Source organism: Petaurus breviceps, unplaced genomic scaffold, assembly GCF_028583685.1.
Source record: "Petaurus breviceps papuanus isolate PSGF00001 unplaced genomic scaffold, PetGlider_PUasm1.0 91067, whole genome shotgun sequence".
NCBI classification, from domain to species: domain Eukaryota; kingdom Metazoa; phylum Chordata; class Mammalia; order Diprotodontia; family Petauridae; genus Petaurus; species Petaurus breviceps.
Window position 1 is genome coordinate 478,927 of NW_027187407.1, and position 17,120 is coordinate 496,046.

At 39.5% G+C, this 17,120-nt stretch overlaps 1 protein-coding gene across 1 annotated transcript in view; it reads right to left on the reverse strand.

The window, feature by feature from the left end:
• The window catches only part of CD86 (CD86 molecule), a 174,917-nt gene that overhangs the window by 95,979 nt on the left and 61,818 nt on the right, over positions 1-17,120 (reverse strand). The window lies entirely within an intron of this gene.

The window sequence follows — 17,120 nt, forward strand, 5'->3', positions numbered from 1 at the left end:
GTGACTATCTAAGGCCAGTTTTGAACTCAGAAAGATGAATCTTCCTGACTTTGGGCCCAGCACTCAATTCACTGTACCACAAAGGTACCCTACACAATTACTACAACAACATAAATGGAAAGAACCACCAAAAAAAGATCAATCAACCAATCAATCAATAAACATTTATTAAGTGCCTACCATGTGTGAAGCCCTGTGCTAAGTGCTGAGGATAAAAAAGGAGGCAAAAGATGGTCCCTGTCCTCCACATTACAATCTAATGGGGGAGGCTGACTTCATGCATACAACTACATACAAAGCAAATAATATATACCATAACATAGGGGGAAGATTGCCAGAGGTACAGTGCTGAAATGAAGAGGGAGTGGGGAAGGGGAAGCTGGAGAAGGCTTCCTGTAGAAAATAAGCTTTTAGTTGGGTCTTAAAGGAAGCCAGGGAAGTCAGTAGCAGAGAGGAGGAAGGAGAGCATTCCAGGCATGAGGGACAGCCAAAGAGAATGCAAAGTGAATGTTGCCAAATTACAAAGAACAAGCATAGCTCCAAAAAAGAGATGTGAGAACATACCCGTAAGCCACATCTTTGCAGAGGGAGAAGGTCATCAGATGGGGAACACTGAATATATTTTCAGTTTTTTCCACACAATGATCAGTTTTGTTGAATTTTTTCCCTCTCTTTCAATTTTTGTGGTTCCCCTCCCCCCCACCCTTAGAGATATTATTTGTGACATGAAATGGTTCTAAGGGAGGGGATGAATACTGGGAGAAATTCTGCAGATCGCAAAAACAAAAGATATAAATGCAAATTTATGTTTAAAAAAAATGAATGGGTCAAGCCTGGGGTTTTGTGGGGAGGGGATATGCTAAGGTCCTTACTAAGGAATCCCTTAGTATTCTACTATCTTCAGGCAGGGATTGCCTTGGCAAATTGTGCAGATGAATTTTTGTCTTTTATTTCCCCCAGAACTCCTTTTCCCTTCTCCACTCCCTGACTCCAGCCAAGCACTCAATGTTTTTAGGTGTCCTAACCTTTACAAACCAAAACTTGCTCTGTTTAACAGTCATCATTAACAACTCAACCTGAATAAGTTTAAACCAATGTCTATATCTCCCAAGAGTATTTGTTGGTTTGTTTTTTAAACCCTCTCTATGAAAGATTTTGTCTGCTGCTAGAGGAATTTTAATAATCAATGGCAGGGAGCATGATCCTAATTAGTCATTTTGATAGGGGAAAGGATCCTAATAGGTTCAGCAGGAACCCTGATCTCATCCAAGACCAGGAAACCTGCAAGGGCATCTGGAAAGAATTCAGCTCAGCCTTGCTTGGAGTTAGAGTTGTAGAAGTTTATTGTTACGCTTCCATGAGAAGCAGACAAGAGTCTTTTAGGGGACCTGCAAGTGAGAGGGGTACATGCTTTTACCTTTAAAGGGTGGGGCTGCCACTGTCGGGGCGGACCAGACGGGAGGGGCCTCAGTGCATAGACAAAGGTCAGAGCTGACCAAGAGGAGCGTGAGAATAGATAGTTTTAGATAAGATTTGGGCCAAGTCTTTAAGGAGACAAAAGGCAAGGACAAAGGAGGGTGTGGGCCAGGCCCAGAAGAAATGAAGAGATTAAGTAAGAACAAAGGGGTCACAGGGTGTTGCCTAGGTGGAGTGTGGCATTGGGAGAAGGGGCAGAGCTCAAGGATGGGAAAGGACAAATTGCAGTTACAATTGTACAGACTGGTTTTACAAGTTGGTTTCACAAATTGATCTAGACCCCAGGTACCCCATCAATTTCACATCTGCTCTGTCTAGGAAGAAAACGGGCTTTGGGTCCAGGGCTCAGACATGAGAATCATGAAGACGATACTAAGAAAAACTCCCATTTATACAGCGTTCCAGGGTTTACAAAGCTGTTTCCCCTAAAATGCCATTCTTCTAAGGTTTGCAGCCTTGGAGCCAACCTAGAACTCTCCCCTCTTTCACATACCCTCCATATCCAATCAGTTGCTAAATATTTTCAATTCTAACTCCCTGGTGTTTCTCCCATCAGGGTTTTAGCTCCATTCACCACCTCTCCCCTACCTGGCTCCTCCATTACCTCTCATCTTGACTGTTAGAGTAATGTCTTAAATTGGCATCACCACTTCCAGTCTCTCCCCTTTCCAATCAATTCTCTACAAAGATGTGTTTGATATTCTTAAAAATACAGATCTGACTATGTCATAAAAATCTTCAGCAGCTCTTTATCACTTTTAAGACAAAATGCAAAACTGAGACTTTTGTCCTTTGAAACACAATCCAGGCGCCACATCCTACCCAAGACCACCCCTATCCCCAGTTGTCTGTGCTCCCTACCTTCTTGAAATTACTCTGTATTACTTAGTATACACTTTATATTTATTCCTCTCTATGGCACTGATATTACAAGTGGTTATTCCCATCTACTACAGGCCAGCACTGTGCTAAGGGATACAAATGTAACACAGAGATCTAGTCTTGTATTAGATTAATCTTAGTGATGGAGAATGATTATTGGATGCCCCCTGTCTAGGCTCCAGTAATCACTTTCCACCAATGAGGAGAATCATATGTAAATAGGCTTGAGCCTAGGGTTACTAAAAGAAAGGGTAAAAACCAACAGTCCCCGCTCTCAAAGATGGGGGAGACAACACACAACTATGTACAAAGTAGATATATACAAGACAAACTGGAGATCATATCAGAGGAAAAAAACACTAGCTTGAAGAGGGATGGGGAAAGACTCTCCACATAATGTGGAACTTCAGCTTGAGACATAAGAACCCAGGGTAGCCAGGAAGTAGATGTGAGGGAAATAGTTTCAGGCATGGAGGGCAGCTGGGAGATCCGAGTGTCTGATGCATGGAATACAAGGAAGCTCCTGTCACTGAATCTCAGTGGAGGGGAGTAGGGTATATATCATGCGAGCTATCAACCACCATCCCTATAATGTAAACTCCTGGAGTGCAGAGAATGTTTCCGTTTTATCGTAATCCCAGAAGCAAAGACTGTGCCTAGCACACAACAGGTACTTAATAAATGTTTATTGAATGTAATTGCCAGACCCTGTATTTGCTGGATTCATGTAGATAGTGTTGGGGACTTGTCAGTTTCGGTTCCTGGAGAGCCCAAGAAAGATCTCACCCAAAAAGCAGATTGGCCAGACTGGAGGGCAAAGAACTTGAAAGAGTAACTGCAAAGGAAATGATGGGTTCCTCATCAAGCTAGTAGAGAAATCTATATTCAGAATAAAAAGTCATGCCTGGGGAGGGGGGGGAGGGACCACTAGGTGGCACAGTGGATACAGCATAGGCCCTGAAGTCACAAGGACCTGAATTCAAATGTGACCTCCTATACTTACTGGCTACATGACCCTGGGCAGGTCACTTAACCCCAACTGCTTCCCTCCCCCTTACAAAAAGAAACTGATGCCCCATGCTAAGAATTAATCTTGTTCTAAGCAGAGCTTGGCCTCCATCTACAAAGATTACACAGCTTATCAATAGCATTCTGGGCAATTTGAGATCAATAACACCTTTCCTCAGAGCAGTAGAAGCAGAAGCAATCAGCATAAGGGAAAAGGAGGGGACTATTTTGAATGCAACTAGCAGGCTTTGTTACCAAGAAGAAAACATAACCCTTGTCCCAGGGCAGGAAGAAAGAGAAAGTGAACAAATACCTTTTTTTTTTAATTTTTTAAACATTTTTATTTAAAGTTTTAAGTTTGAAATTCTATCCCTCCCTCTGTCCCTATCCCCTTGCCCTGAGACAGTAAGCAATCAGATAAAGGTTATATATGTGCAATTATGTAAAACATTTCCATATTAGTAATTTTGTACAAAAAAACTCGAATAAAAGGAAAAAATGAAAGAAAGTAAAAATTAGCATGTTTCAGTCTGTATTCAAACAATATCAGTTATTTCTTTTGAGGTGGATAGTATGCTTCATCATTAGTCCTTTGGGATGGTCTTGGATCATTGTATTGATGAGAATAGCTAAGTTTTTCACAGTTCTTTGTTGAACTTTTGCTGGTACTGTACACAATGTTTTCCTGGTTCTGTATACTATCCATCAGTTCATATAAGTCTTTCCATGTTTTTCTGGAATCATCTTGCTTGTAATTTCTCATAGGACAATAATATTCCATCACAATTATATACCACAGCTTGTTTAGTCATTCCCCAATTGATGGGCATCCCTTTGATTTCCAATTCTTAGCCACCATAAAAAGAGCTTCTATAAATATAGCAAATATCTTTATTGTTAAAGAAATGTATTTGATTCAAGATTCAGGATTGAGGTGAGCATTAAGAGGAGGTTGCAGGCAGCAATGGGATGGAACTGTTACGGGCTAGAGAAATTGTTAAATTTTCATGGTAAGCATTTACACCTCAGAAACTGGCAAACACACAGATCAGAGTTTGATTTAGTGTTCTGGTATCTAGATTAAAGAAAGTGATGGAGAAAATGTTGGCAATGCAAATTAAATTGAAAAGTGTGTCCCAGACATGCTATTTCCCCGCAGTGAGCCGGTTACACATTTATCAGCATACCCCTGGTTTAAGGCAACATGAAGATGAGTTCCATTACATGGAAAGGCTGCTGTGTGGACAAGGATGAGGAACCTAGAGGGGTCATATCTGCCAGCATCAGAGCAATGATGTAATAAAAGGTTATTCTTCATCTGAGGGACAATCCCAACCCCTAGTAAGACTAGAGCTCCTTTTCTTTTGAAGGGAAGGGAAAAACCTATTGGTACTTAAACGGATTTACTGAAAGATCCGGCTCAGGCCAGAGAAACGAAGGCTTTCCAGAATGGTGGGGAGGACCCTCCAAAAAGTTATAATTAGAAATCTGGCCTATAACAAGGAACTAAAGATCAGGGGAATTCAAGAGCTTTGGGTACCTTAGGGGAAGGCACATGCCAAATCTAAAGAAAATGACCCCCTAGTGCTATCTAAAACCGCATTATCAAGTCACATATATATTCACCAATCCAGTCAGGATGAATTTGTAGTATGTTCAGAACAACTGGACCTTAAGGTTGAATTGTAATTAAATGCAAGAGATATGGTTCTACTTCCAGATTTTTCACTAACTAGCTTTGTGATTTTGTAAGATTTTACCTCTTCAGGATATAATTATCATATTTATCTTAAAAAGTAATTATGGTAGTCAGATGAAATAACAGGTGACATTCAAACAACATCTGAAGAGTTATCACATGCTTTACATACACTAATCTCATATGATGCTTATAACCTACTGTGAAATAAGAGCTGTTGGGATTATTTTCATCATTTTACAGATGAGGAAACTGAGGCTTAGATAAGGCTTGACCTTGGCCACACAAATGGCGAGAGTTTTAGAGACAGGATTTGAATCCAGTTTTCTCCAGACTCTACACCAAGTAGCCAAAGATAATGTATATAAAGTGTTTTGTAAATCATAAGGTGCTTTCTAAATATAAACTAATTATTATTCTCATTCTTTTATCTTATATCCTAAATAGTTAAGATAAGGGAAGGGAATCAGCATTTAGTAAATACCTATCATGCACCAGGCACTTTAAAAATATTATCTCATTTGATCCTCACAGTCAACCACCTGGGAGACAGATGCTATTATTGTCCCCATTTGACAGGTGAGGAAACTGAGGCAGGCAGGTTAAATGACTTGTCCAGTGTCACACATCTGTAAGTATCTGAGACTGGATTTGAACTTAGGTCTTCCTGACTGCAGGCGTAACACTATATCCTCTGTTCCACCTAGCTGCCTCTAGAAAGGTCCTAGAACAATTCATTATTCTTCTATAGCTCCTTTATGTATTATGATCATCATCTGATTTATCTCATAGTTTTGATAGGGTTCAAATAGAAATGACTGGAGGACAAGTTCCTATCCAGCTATAATTCTTTCATATTTTTATGTTCTCCAGACTATTGCACAGATGCATAAAGGGACCTGCTTTTTTGTAATCGGATAAGGGCATTGGTATGTAATCTCATCTTCTATAGATTCATTCAAAACATCTTTGGGATAACTCCAGTGGCAAACATGATAAGGATGACTTGTACTGGGTCCTGTTTCTAGAAGGCATTAATTTCTTCTGCTGAGTCTCTATATTTTGAATGCTTTTCATTTTGTTGTTGCTGTTACTCATTTTCAGTCATGTCTGACTCTTCATGACCCCTTTTGGGGTTTTCTTGGCAAAGATACTAGAATGATTTGTAATTTCCTTCTCTAGCTCATTTTACAGGTGAGGAAAATGAGGCAAACCAAGTTAAGTGACTTGTCCAGGATCACACAACTAGTAAATGTCTGAGGCCAGATTTGAATCAGGTCTTCCTGACTCCAAGGCTTGGCACTCTATCCACTTTGCCAGCTAGTTCCTCTAAGCTTTTCATGCCATGGAATTTGGAGATTGCAAGCATCTGTCAAGATGACATTTTCTTTTCTTAGATTTTTAATTATCTGAGTGTGGGCAATATTACTTTATTTTAGTCCTTTAGTCAATTATTTTAGTCATTATTATCATACAATAAGATGAGAACAATAGCACATCATAGAGCAGAACATATGACTTAGTAATATACTTTGAAAGAGTGTGCTACAGATGTGATCTAAAAATTATCTGTGGGACAGAATTGGACCCTAATGGGGAAGTCAAGAGCTTTTTGGTAGGCTGGTAGAGAAGGGAAAAATTGTAAAGGAAAAATAAATCTACAAATGCTTCATCTATGAGCAAAGCAAGTGTAGCTGCTGCTCTGAAAAGGGAATAGCTAGACTAAGGTCAGGCATAGCTCAGGAAATTTTAGTGAAATGTTCATTGCCCCAAATCAATGGAAGCCATAGGCAGCTAGGTGGTTGAAATGGATAAAGTGTTGGACCTGGAGTCAGGAAGACCTGAGTTTGAATGCTGTCTCAGACATTTACTAGCTGTGTGACCCTAAGCAAGTCACTTAACTTCTGTATGGCTCAGTTTCCTCATCTGTAAAATAGGGATGCTAATAACAGCACCTACCTCTCAGGATTGTTATGAGGATAAAATGAGGTAATATTTGTGAAGCACTTTGCAAACTTTCAAGTGATCTATAAATGCTTTTATTGTTATTTAGGCTATTGGTCATGGCCCACTCTTTGTAACCCTATTTGGGGTTTTCTTGGCAAAGATACTGAGCAGTTTGCCATTTCCTTCTGCTGATCATTTTACAGATGAGGAAACTGAGGCAAGTAGGGTTAAGTGACTTGTCCAGGGTCACACAGCTTATAAGTATCTGAGTTTAGATTTTAACTCAGGTCCTCCTGACTCCAGGTTTGGTACTCTAGTTGCCCTTGTATAAAAATTAGCTATCATTATCATCATCTTCATCATCATTAAGGGAAAGGATAGTCAGAGATTTTCTGTGGGCATTTTCTGAGTCAACACAGAGAAGAGAAAGTGACTTGCCTAGAGTCTTGCTTTAAACCTGCTCCAAGTTCATTGATTAATGTGAGATTGTATATCTGTAACATTTCTATACCATAACTTGTACTTGACCATTACTTTTCACTATATTAAAAATGATTCTGCTCTCTTGAATGATTTCACTAGGCATCTGGCATTGAATTCAGTAGGGGATGGATACAAATGGAGAAGTATAGGAGGGGATGGGGAAGAATCGGAGCCTGAAGTCAGTCTTTGCTGGAGAAATTCCCTCATCTTGATACCCTGTGTGGTGGCAGGGGAAAGTTACCTAAGAGAGACAGTGACGAGGCCTGATGGAAAGAGAACCTTCTGTTTGGGAACTTCTCTGACCAGGGGATACCCTGTTTTTCCACAGAGGTATTCTTCCATTTAAAGAACCCCATGTTCCTCTTTGAACAGAAGAGTAAGATTAAGGTTAAGAGTAAGTTAAATAGGTTTGTCCTAATGGGCACCCTCTGAGGCCCATCCTCAACAGAAGGAGGGAAGAAAAAAAGGCTAATGGAAAGAACATGACACCTTTCCCATTCGGGGAACTAGGAGAAATGATGTGATGAGCAAGTCTCACCAACCTGGGAAATGAAGCGCTAGTTCAAGTTCCTGCAAAATGCGAAGAAACACCAGGAAAGGAAATCCACCTCTAGGTTAAGTTTGGGGAAATGGTTCTCTGGGGTTATTGTCTTATTGTCCTATGTAGAGTCTAGAGACATAATCTGACCAAAATACCTCCTCTGGTCTGGATCTGAGAGTGCTGTTACAGTGGAATAGAAATACCACACTATGTCACGAGATTCCCATGCCACAAGACCGGAATCTTTGACAGAGATCAGGCCGCTGGGGTTCAACATGGCTGCTCAGGTGACTGGCGACTGCCTCTTTTAATTACTTCCCCTGTTCTGAAAATGTAGCCCATGCTCCTAGACAAACACTCCCATTTCAGGCAAACTTTGGATTGGTATTGTAAAATCACAATTCACCAATGTTTGAACAACCATATCAGTTCAAAGCAAAAGACATTTAATTAAACCATAAAGCAAAATGTCATGGTATATGCCCCCATATAACAAGAGTACACCCTTCCATAGGTTACCATGCTAGCAATGGGATAGGGAACACACGAATAGGAAATATTAATGGCAAGGGACCATGTGTGAGTGGAACATGGGCATGGGGAATAAATATGACCAAGGTGACTTGGGCTCCTAGGGTCCCTGTTGAAATCCTTCTTTTCTTCTGGCACTGCAGCTGGCCATTGTCCCCACAGAGCTGCCAATGTCACCCAGTTGATGCAGTAATGTCAAAAAGCTACAGATTGCTATGCTGAGCTTCTGGGTTACATTGTTGGGGTCTTCTCCTTTCTTGGTCACCTTGCTGGTCTTCCCTTGCCAAGTTACTCTCTGCTGACGTTGGCTGGTCCTCCTCATCTGGGCTGCTCTTTTGAGGTCCTCTGCTACCCTTTCTTCTGCCTTTCCATCCTCCCTCCTTCATCCCTTCCTCCCATCTTCACTTCCTTCCTACCTCCACAAAAAAGGGGTCACCCTTCAAAGTCTTCAAACTTCAAAAATCTAATCTTCCATTTATCTTGTGTCCCCCTGTCCCAAATAACCTATTAACATTAACATACTTTCAGGTCAGTGCAACACAAGTTGCATTACCACAGATGTAAGGAACATACAAACTTTATTTTTCTTTCTTGTTTCTGTTCAGTCGTTTTTGACTTTTCATGACCCCACTTGGGGTGTTCTTGGCAAAGATAGTGGAGTGGTTTGCCATTTCCTTCTCCAGCTCATTTTACAGATGAGGAAACCGAGGCATACTGGGTTAAGTGACTTACCCAAGGTAAGTGTCTAAGGCCAGATATGAAATTAGGAAGATGAGTATCCCTGACTTCAGCCCAGGACTCCACCCACTGCACCTCTCTATCATTTGCCCAAGAGTAAGTAGAAATGTCATTGAATTTGGAATTGCGGGTCGTGAGTTTAAATTCTGACTCTGCAACTTTGCCAAGCTATTTCCCCTCTCTGGGTCTCAGTTCCCTTATTTGTAAAGTAAGAAGGTGGACTAGTTGATCTCTAAGACATCTTGCACTCCTCCCCTAGAAATCCTGTGGGTCCTGAATACTTCTGTCTAAGTGTGCAGGTCTGGTCCACTTGCAGCCCCGTGGGTTCTACTCTCACTGACCATGCAAGAAATCTGCCTTCTCTTTCTAGTCCCGTTCCACTTCTATGTTTTTGAATGCTCCAGAATGACTGGGCAACAGATTTCTCCTCGACCTCTGTTCCTGTTTCTGTTTTAGATATCTTCTTATCAACTTCCTCTCATCGCCAGTATCTACCAACCTCAGTTATCTTTCTCTCCTGATACAAAAGTACTCCTTTGATTGGCTGTACTTTGGTTTCCTTTAAGGCAAGTTTGCTGTGACAGATCTCAGAAATGCATCTTGATTTGACATATATTGACTAAGCACCTAGAGCTATGTGCAGATGTATAAAATGAAGTTAGCTGTAAGAGTCTGTTCAGTAGTTTCTTCATTTTACAGAGAAGAAATTGAGACTCCAGCAAACTAAGTGATTCACTCAAGGTTACACAAGTTGTTGGGGGAGAGGGGTGGAATTGATCTGGTCACCCCTGACTAACTGATTTCCCTCCCACCCAAAGAAAGAAATCACAGAAGCTAACTATAACAGAAGCTAACTCTTTGTCTATAACAGAGACAAAGAGGTGTGACGGTCTTAAACAATGCATAAGAAGGGTTTGTACTCTGTAACTTCCCTATGAAGTATTTAGTTCTCAGATCAAAATTAAATTGATGGGATTAAAGGGCTACTAGTCCTTGATTTACTAAGAATCAGCCATGCCCCTGGTGGCCCCTTAAAAAGTCAGATACTTTCTAGCAGTCATTAAAGTCAGGGAAGCTAGGCAGAACAAAGGATAGAGCCCTGGGCCTAGAGTCAGGAAGATCTGAGTTCAAATCCGGCCTCAGACGCTTACTAGCTGTGTGACCCTGAGCAAGTCACTTCACCCTGTTTGCCTCAGTTTCCTCATCTGTAAAATAAGCTGGAGAAGGAAATGGCAAATTCGCACAGTAAGCTGACGATTGTGACTTCTGGTAGTAGAGAAGAGAGCCAGCTATGAGAGAAGAGCCAAACCATGAACAGGGAATCATTTCTAAGAGGGAAGGAACAGTTTCCCCTCTCCCCAACTATCAAGCATGATATCTGGCTGCAAAGCCCTTTATCCAGGAAGAAACATCCCACCCAACAAACAGTATAGTTGAAAGCTGAGAAAGGAGACAGCTTTAAGGAATGTGATCTCGGAACTGAAAAGAAAGTCATCCTTGGCTTTTGGGAATTAAACTTTGGGGAGGAACTTGTCTAGGAAGCCTGAGTGAGGGGCCTGCCTGCAGGGGACATGAAGATACCATTCACTGATCAACTATCGGTAACCCAAACCTTGAGGTTGTGGGCAATGTGTCACAGCTAATAGATTTCCACATCTGTAAAATGAAGATAATAATGGCCATATCTCTTACCTCATCAGGTATGTGAGATTCAAAGGAGATAATGTATGCAAAGTACTTTGCAAACCTTAAAGGACCATACAACTAACAGCTATTATCATTATTGACTTCTTTTTTCCAGTGGTGATATTCTATTGTGTTGAGTAATATATGATTACATAACCCAATTCCTGTCGACACTAAAGGGTCATATACACATTGTGCCTAACTCAATAGTCTACATGCACACATGGTTAAATTTAGCAAAACTGAGGCACATCTGCAGCTATGGGTTGTAGCAGCAAGCACCCCAAGTGTCCCCAGGGTGGCTGCCAACACAGGTTCTTGGATCTGCTTTGATAAAGGAAAGCAACTCAAAATGGGTTAACAAGCTTACTTTAATCAATCAAATATGTATCATTTACCTAGTTCAGGGGAAAAAGGTCAGCACCCCAAACTTCAGAATATACAGACAGAATTATCAAGACAGAGAAACAGATCAAGTAGACAGGTTACCAAGCTGTCCAACCATTACATCCATACCAAATCAACATCTTGGTTTTTCAAAGCCGGAGGGCTCTCAACAACGGCTTCCCAGAGTCTCATCTGACCAAATCACAGAACACTTCTCAAAGTGAGCCCCAAAACAAAGCCTCAAATCAGGGTTTATATAGCCTTCTCCTGGCTCAGAGAATGTAACAACCTTTTGGACCCACTGGCCAATCAAAAAGTATCTACTGAAAAACAAGCCTCCTACCCCAGGCTCTAGGTGTACTTTAGCCTAGGGGCAGGGAAGATCTTAAAAATTGACCTTCCCATTACACTTTAATTTAATTTAATTTTAATTTAATTTTTCACTTTAATGAGATGAAGGAGCAGATATCGTAGTCAGTGGAATAAGTAATGTATTGTTGTTGTTCAGCAATTTCAGTTATATCTAATCCTTCATGACCCCCTTTGGGTTTTCTTGGCAAAGATACTGTACTGATTTGCATTTCCTTCTCCAGCTCATTTTACAGATGAGGAAACTGAGGCAAACAGGGTGAAGTGACTTGCCCAGGGTCACATAGCTAGTAAGAGTTTGAGGCTGGATTTGAACTCAGGTCTTCCTGACTCCAGGCCCAGGGCTCTATCCTTTGTGCCTCCTAGCTGCCCTGAGTAATGGAGAAAAGCTGATAATCAACAAAATAACTTGGAAGGTAGAATGGTAGAATGGTAGAATGGCCTCAGGAAGATTTAAGTTCAGATCTTGCCCCTCACAGTTCTAGATGTGTGTCCCTGAGCAATTCCCCTAGCTTCCTGAGTCTCAGTTTCCTCATCTATAAAATGGGGGTGATATGTATAGTATTCACAGCACAGGGTTGTTGTGAGGCTCAAATAAGATATAGCACTTTGCCAAATGTTAAGTGCTACATAAACATCAGTTGTTGTTGTCGTTATTACTTCTCCAAGACTTCAGCTGGTTTTTAGAATTTTTACTTTTAGAACAGATTCTCCTCCCTAATTACATCTGACTCAGACTAATTTTAGAACAAGTCCCTAAATATAATACTAAACAGGGAAGGTCAGTGGTTTACAAGAAGTTTGGGGGGAAATGACTCAAAAGTGTTCTAGAGAGGGGAAAGCCAGCCAGGGACTTAGGTGGGAGGTTGAGACTGCCTTCACCAAGTACTAGATCAACCTGCAGATAACCAAGAGTTCTCACCATACAAATCACCTGTCCATGCACATATGCCCCACATAGGCAGATGTGCAACCTTGCACAAAGCTCTGTGGTTGAGACAAATCCCTTTTATACATCTCATATCAGGGTGCATTGTTGGACTCTGAAGCAGAACTGTATAGATCAGGCCAGATGTGAAAGCATGCATCATTTATTAGAGCCCTGGGATTTCAGAAATAATTTGGACTGAGGACTTTCTGCAATTATTTTCTCTCATCTGAAAGAGAGGCAATCAACAGAACATATTCTTCAAATGAAAAGGCTCACTGGTAAACCTGGTGACATATAAACATATTTACATGTAAGTTTTCACTTTCAAACAACTTACATCTTCATCCCTGAAATTATAGAACATTTTAAGACTTGCAAAGTGCTTTACATAGATTTGAATCTGGAAGAGATCTTAGAGGCAATCTAACTTCTTTATTTTAAAACTAAGAAAACAAGCCCAGAGAATCTGTGACTCACCCAAGGTCACACAATGAAGAGACAGCAAAAGCAGGATGTGAACCAATCTATTGCCTCCCTACCTTGATCCTAATGACACCACTGTGAGGTTGGTTGTATTGCTATGGAAGGTATTGTTGCCCTTATTTTATAGACAAGGAAATTGAGGCTCATAAAGATTAAGTCCAAGGTCACACAAGGAGTAAAATGCAACTAAAGATGGTAGAATCATAGATTCAGACCTGAAAGGGATCTTGGAAGCCAATTAATTCAGTTCTGCTCATTTTTAGATGAAGAACTGAGGCACAAAGGGATTATGTGAATTTCCAAAGATTATCTAGGTAGATTGTCTACTACATAGGTATCTAGGTAGTAGAAGAGCTAGAATTCATCCTAAGTCCTCCGACTGGAAATCCAGCAGTCTTTGAATTTAGACTTCATTCCTTAGGATCTGATCCTTTTGTTAATTACTCTCTTTCTATATATTACTATAGTAATTAGTAGGCAGCTAGGTGGCACCACGGTGCATATGGCACTGGATATGGAGTGAAGAAGACTCATCTTCCTGAGTTCAAATCTGGCCTCAGACACTTACTAGCTATGTGACCCTGGGAAAGTCACCTAACCCTGTTTACCTCAGTTTCTTCATCTATAAAATGAGCTACAGAAGGAAATGGCAAACCACTCTATTATCTTTGCCAAGAAAACCCCAAATTGGGTAGCAAAGAGTCAGACACAATTGAAACAAATGAACAACAACATAGTAATTAATAATATAGCATTGACTTGTAACAATTCCCTTATACAGTTAATAGCTCTCATTTGCATAAATTTAGCTATGTAATTTATCAATCTGGAGGCAGTCCAATACAACCTGACAAGGGCACTGGATCTGGAGTCAAGGAATCTGAATTCAGATCCTACCTTAGACACTTATTATAGAAACTTGAATCAAGTTACAACTTCCTTGGACCTGTTTCCTCATCCCTTATTTCTATAAGATTTCAGGTGGTTTTCAGAATATCCATTTTTTATAACACAAAAAGCTATACAACATAACATAAACATATAACATTTATTATTTATATAACATAAAAATATATGTAACTCTCCAGTTACATCTGATTCAGTCTAATTTCAGAATAGGTCCCCAATGAGGTCTTTTCCATCTCTAGATCTATAATCCAATGAATCATTGAAAGGGCTTTAACATTAACATTTAACATTAAGAAGGCTTATCCTAATACTATTATTCTGTAAGAATTGCTGAAGGAGATAGTTTCAGAAAAACATGGGAAGACTTATATGAACTGATATAAAGTGAACTGAGCACAACAAGGGAGACCATTGTATACAGTAATAGCAATATTGTAATGATAACCAATTGTGAAAGACTTAGTTACTCTGATCAATATGATAATCCATGACAATTCCAAAGGACTAATGATAAAAAAGAATGCTCTCCACTTCCAGAGAGAGTTGATGAACAAGTGCAGACTGAAGCATATTTTTTTCATTTTCTTTAAAAACATAGCTAATATGGAAAAATGTTTTGCATGACTTCACATGTATAATGGGCATGATATTGCTTGCCTACTCAATGGTGGAGAGAGAGGCTGAAGGGAAGGAAAAATTTATGACTGAAAAAAGTTTAAATGAATGTTAAAATAAAAAGAAGGAAATATGACCTCAAGGTCTAGTAAACAAGTTAGAACATCCATGAATTAATAGTTCGAAACAAAAGAAAATGGTCCAACAATTCTTTAAGACAGAGAGCACTGTAGAATGTGAGAACATGGAACCATAGAACTCTGTTCTTGAGTGATTCAATAGAGAAATAGAAACAAAACTATCACTTTTTGCAGATGATATGATGGTATACTTAGAGAATCCTAAGAATCGAGTAACAATTACTTGAAATAATAAAATTTGGGAAAGTTGCAGGATATAAAATAAACCCACATAAATCATTGGTATTTGAATATACTACTAACAAAGCCTAACAGCAAGAGATAGAGAAATTCCATTTAACGTTACTGTGTACATTAGGAAATATTTGGAAGTCTTCCTGCCAAAACAAACCCAGGAAGTATATGAACACAATTACAAAGCATTTTTCACACAAATAAAGTCAGATCAAAATAATTGTAAAAATATCAGTTATTCATAGGAAGGCAGAGCTAATATAATAAAAATGACTATTCTACCTAAATTAAATTACCTATTCAGCGCATACCAATCAAACTACCAAAAAAATTATTTTATAGAGCTAGAAAAAACAATAACAAAGTTCATCTGGAAGAACAAAAGATACAGAATATCAAGGGAACTAATGAAAAGAAATACAAGGGAAGGTGTCCCAGCATTTTAAATTGTATTATAAAGCAGCAATCATCAAAACTACTTGATGCTAATTAAGAAATAGAGTGGTGGATCAAGTTTGGTATGGAAGACACAATAGTCGATGACTACAGCAATCTATATGACAAATCCAAGGACTCTACTTCTGGGATAAGAACTCAATATTTAACAAAAACTTTTAAGAAAACTGGAAAATAGTATAGCATAAAGTAGGCATACACCAACATCTTACACAGTATACCCAGATAAAGTTAAAATGGGTATATGATTTAGCTATAAAGGCTGATACTACAAGGATAATCGGAAAGTTTACCTGTTAGATCTATGGAGAAGGGAAGAATTTATGATCAAACAAGAGATAGAGAACATTATGAAATGTAAAAATGGATGATTTTGATTACATCAAATTGTAAAGGTTTTGCACAAACAAAGCCAATGCAACCAAGATTAGCAGGGAAGTAGAAAGCTGGGAAACAATTTTTTTTTTTTTGCTTTTTGGAGGTCAATTGGGGTCAAGTAACTCGCCCAAGTTTACACTGCTAGTTTTGTGTGTGTGTGTGTGTGTGTGTGTGTGTGCGCGCGTTGTGTGTCTGAGGCTGGATCCTAACTCGGGTCCTCCTACCAGCACTTTTATTCACTGTACCACCTAGCCTCCCCCTGCGAAACAATTTTTTACAGCCAGTGTCTCTAATGAAGGCCCCATTTCTAAAATATAGAGAGAACTGAGTGGAATTTATAAGAATACAAGTCATTCTCCAATTGATAAATGGTCAAAGGATATGAAGGGGCAGTTTTCAGAGGAAGAAAATAAAGCTATCTATAGTCACATGAAAAAATGCTCTAAGTCACTATGAATTAGAGAAATGCAAATCAAAACCCTGAGGTACTATATCACACCTATCAGATTGGCTAACGTGACAAAACAGGAAAATGACAAATGATGGTGATGCTGTGGGAAAATTGGAACACTAATGCATGGTGGAATTGTGAACTGATTCAACCATTTGGGAGAGCAATTTGGAACTATGCCCAAAGGGCTAGAAAACTGTACATACCCTTTGACCTAGCAATGCCACTTCTAGGTCTGTATTCCAAAGAGATCATAAAAATGGGAAAAGGACCTACATGTACAAAAATATTTATAGCAACTCTTTTTGTGGTGGCCAAGAATTTGAAATTGAGGGCATGCCCATTAATTGGAGAATGGCTGAACGAGTTGTGGTATATGAATGTAATGGAATACTATTGTACTATAAGAAATGATGAGCAGACAGACTTCAGAAAAACTTGGAAAGGCATATGAACTGAAGTTGGGTGAAATGAGTAGAACCAGGAGAATACTATGCACAGTAACAGCCACATTGTGTGATGACTGACTTTGATACACTTACCGTAGCTCTTCTCAGCAATGCAGGGATCTAAGATAACTCCAAAAGACTCATGATGGAAAATGCTATCTACATCCAGAGGAAAAACTTTGGAGTCTGAATGCAGATGGAAGCATATTATTTGCTCTTCTTTTCTTTTGTTGTTTTGTTTTGTTTCTTTTTTCTCACGGTCCCTCCCATTAGTACTAATTCTTCTTTACATAATGACTAATATTTAATATGAATGTATAAGTAGAG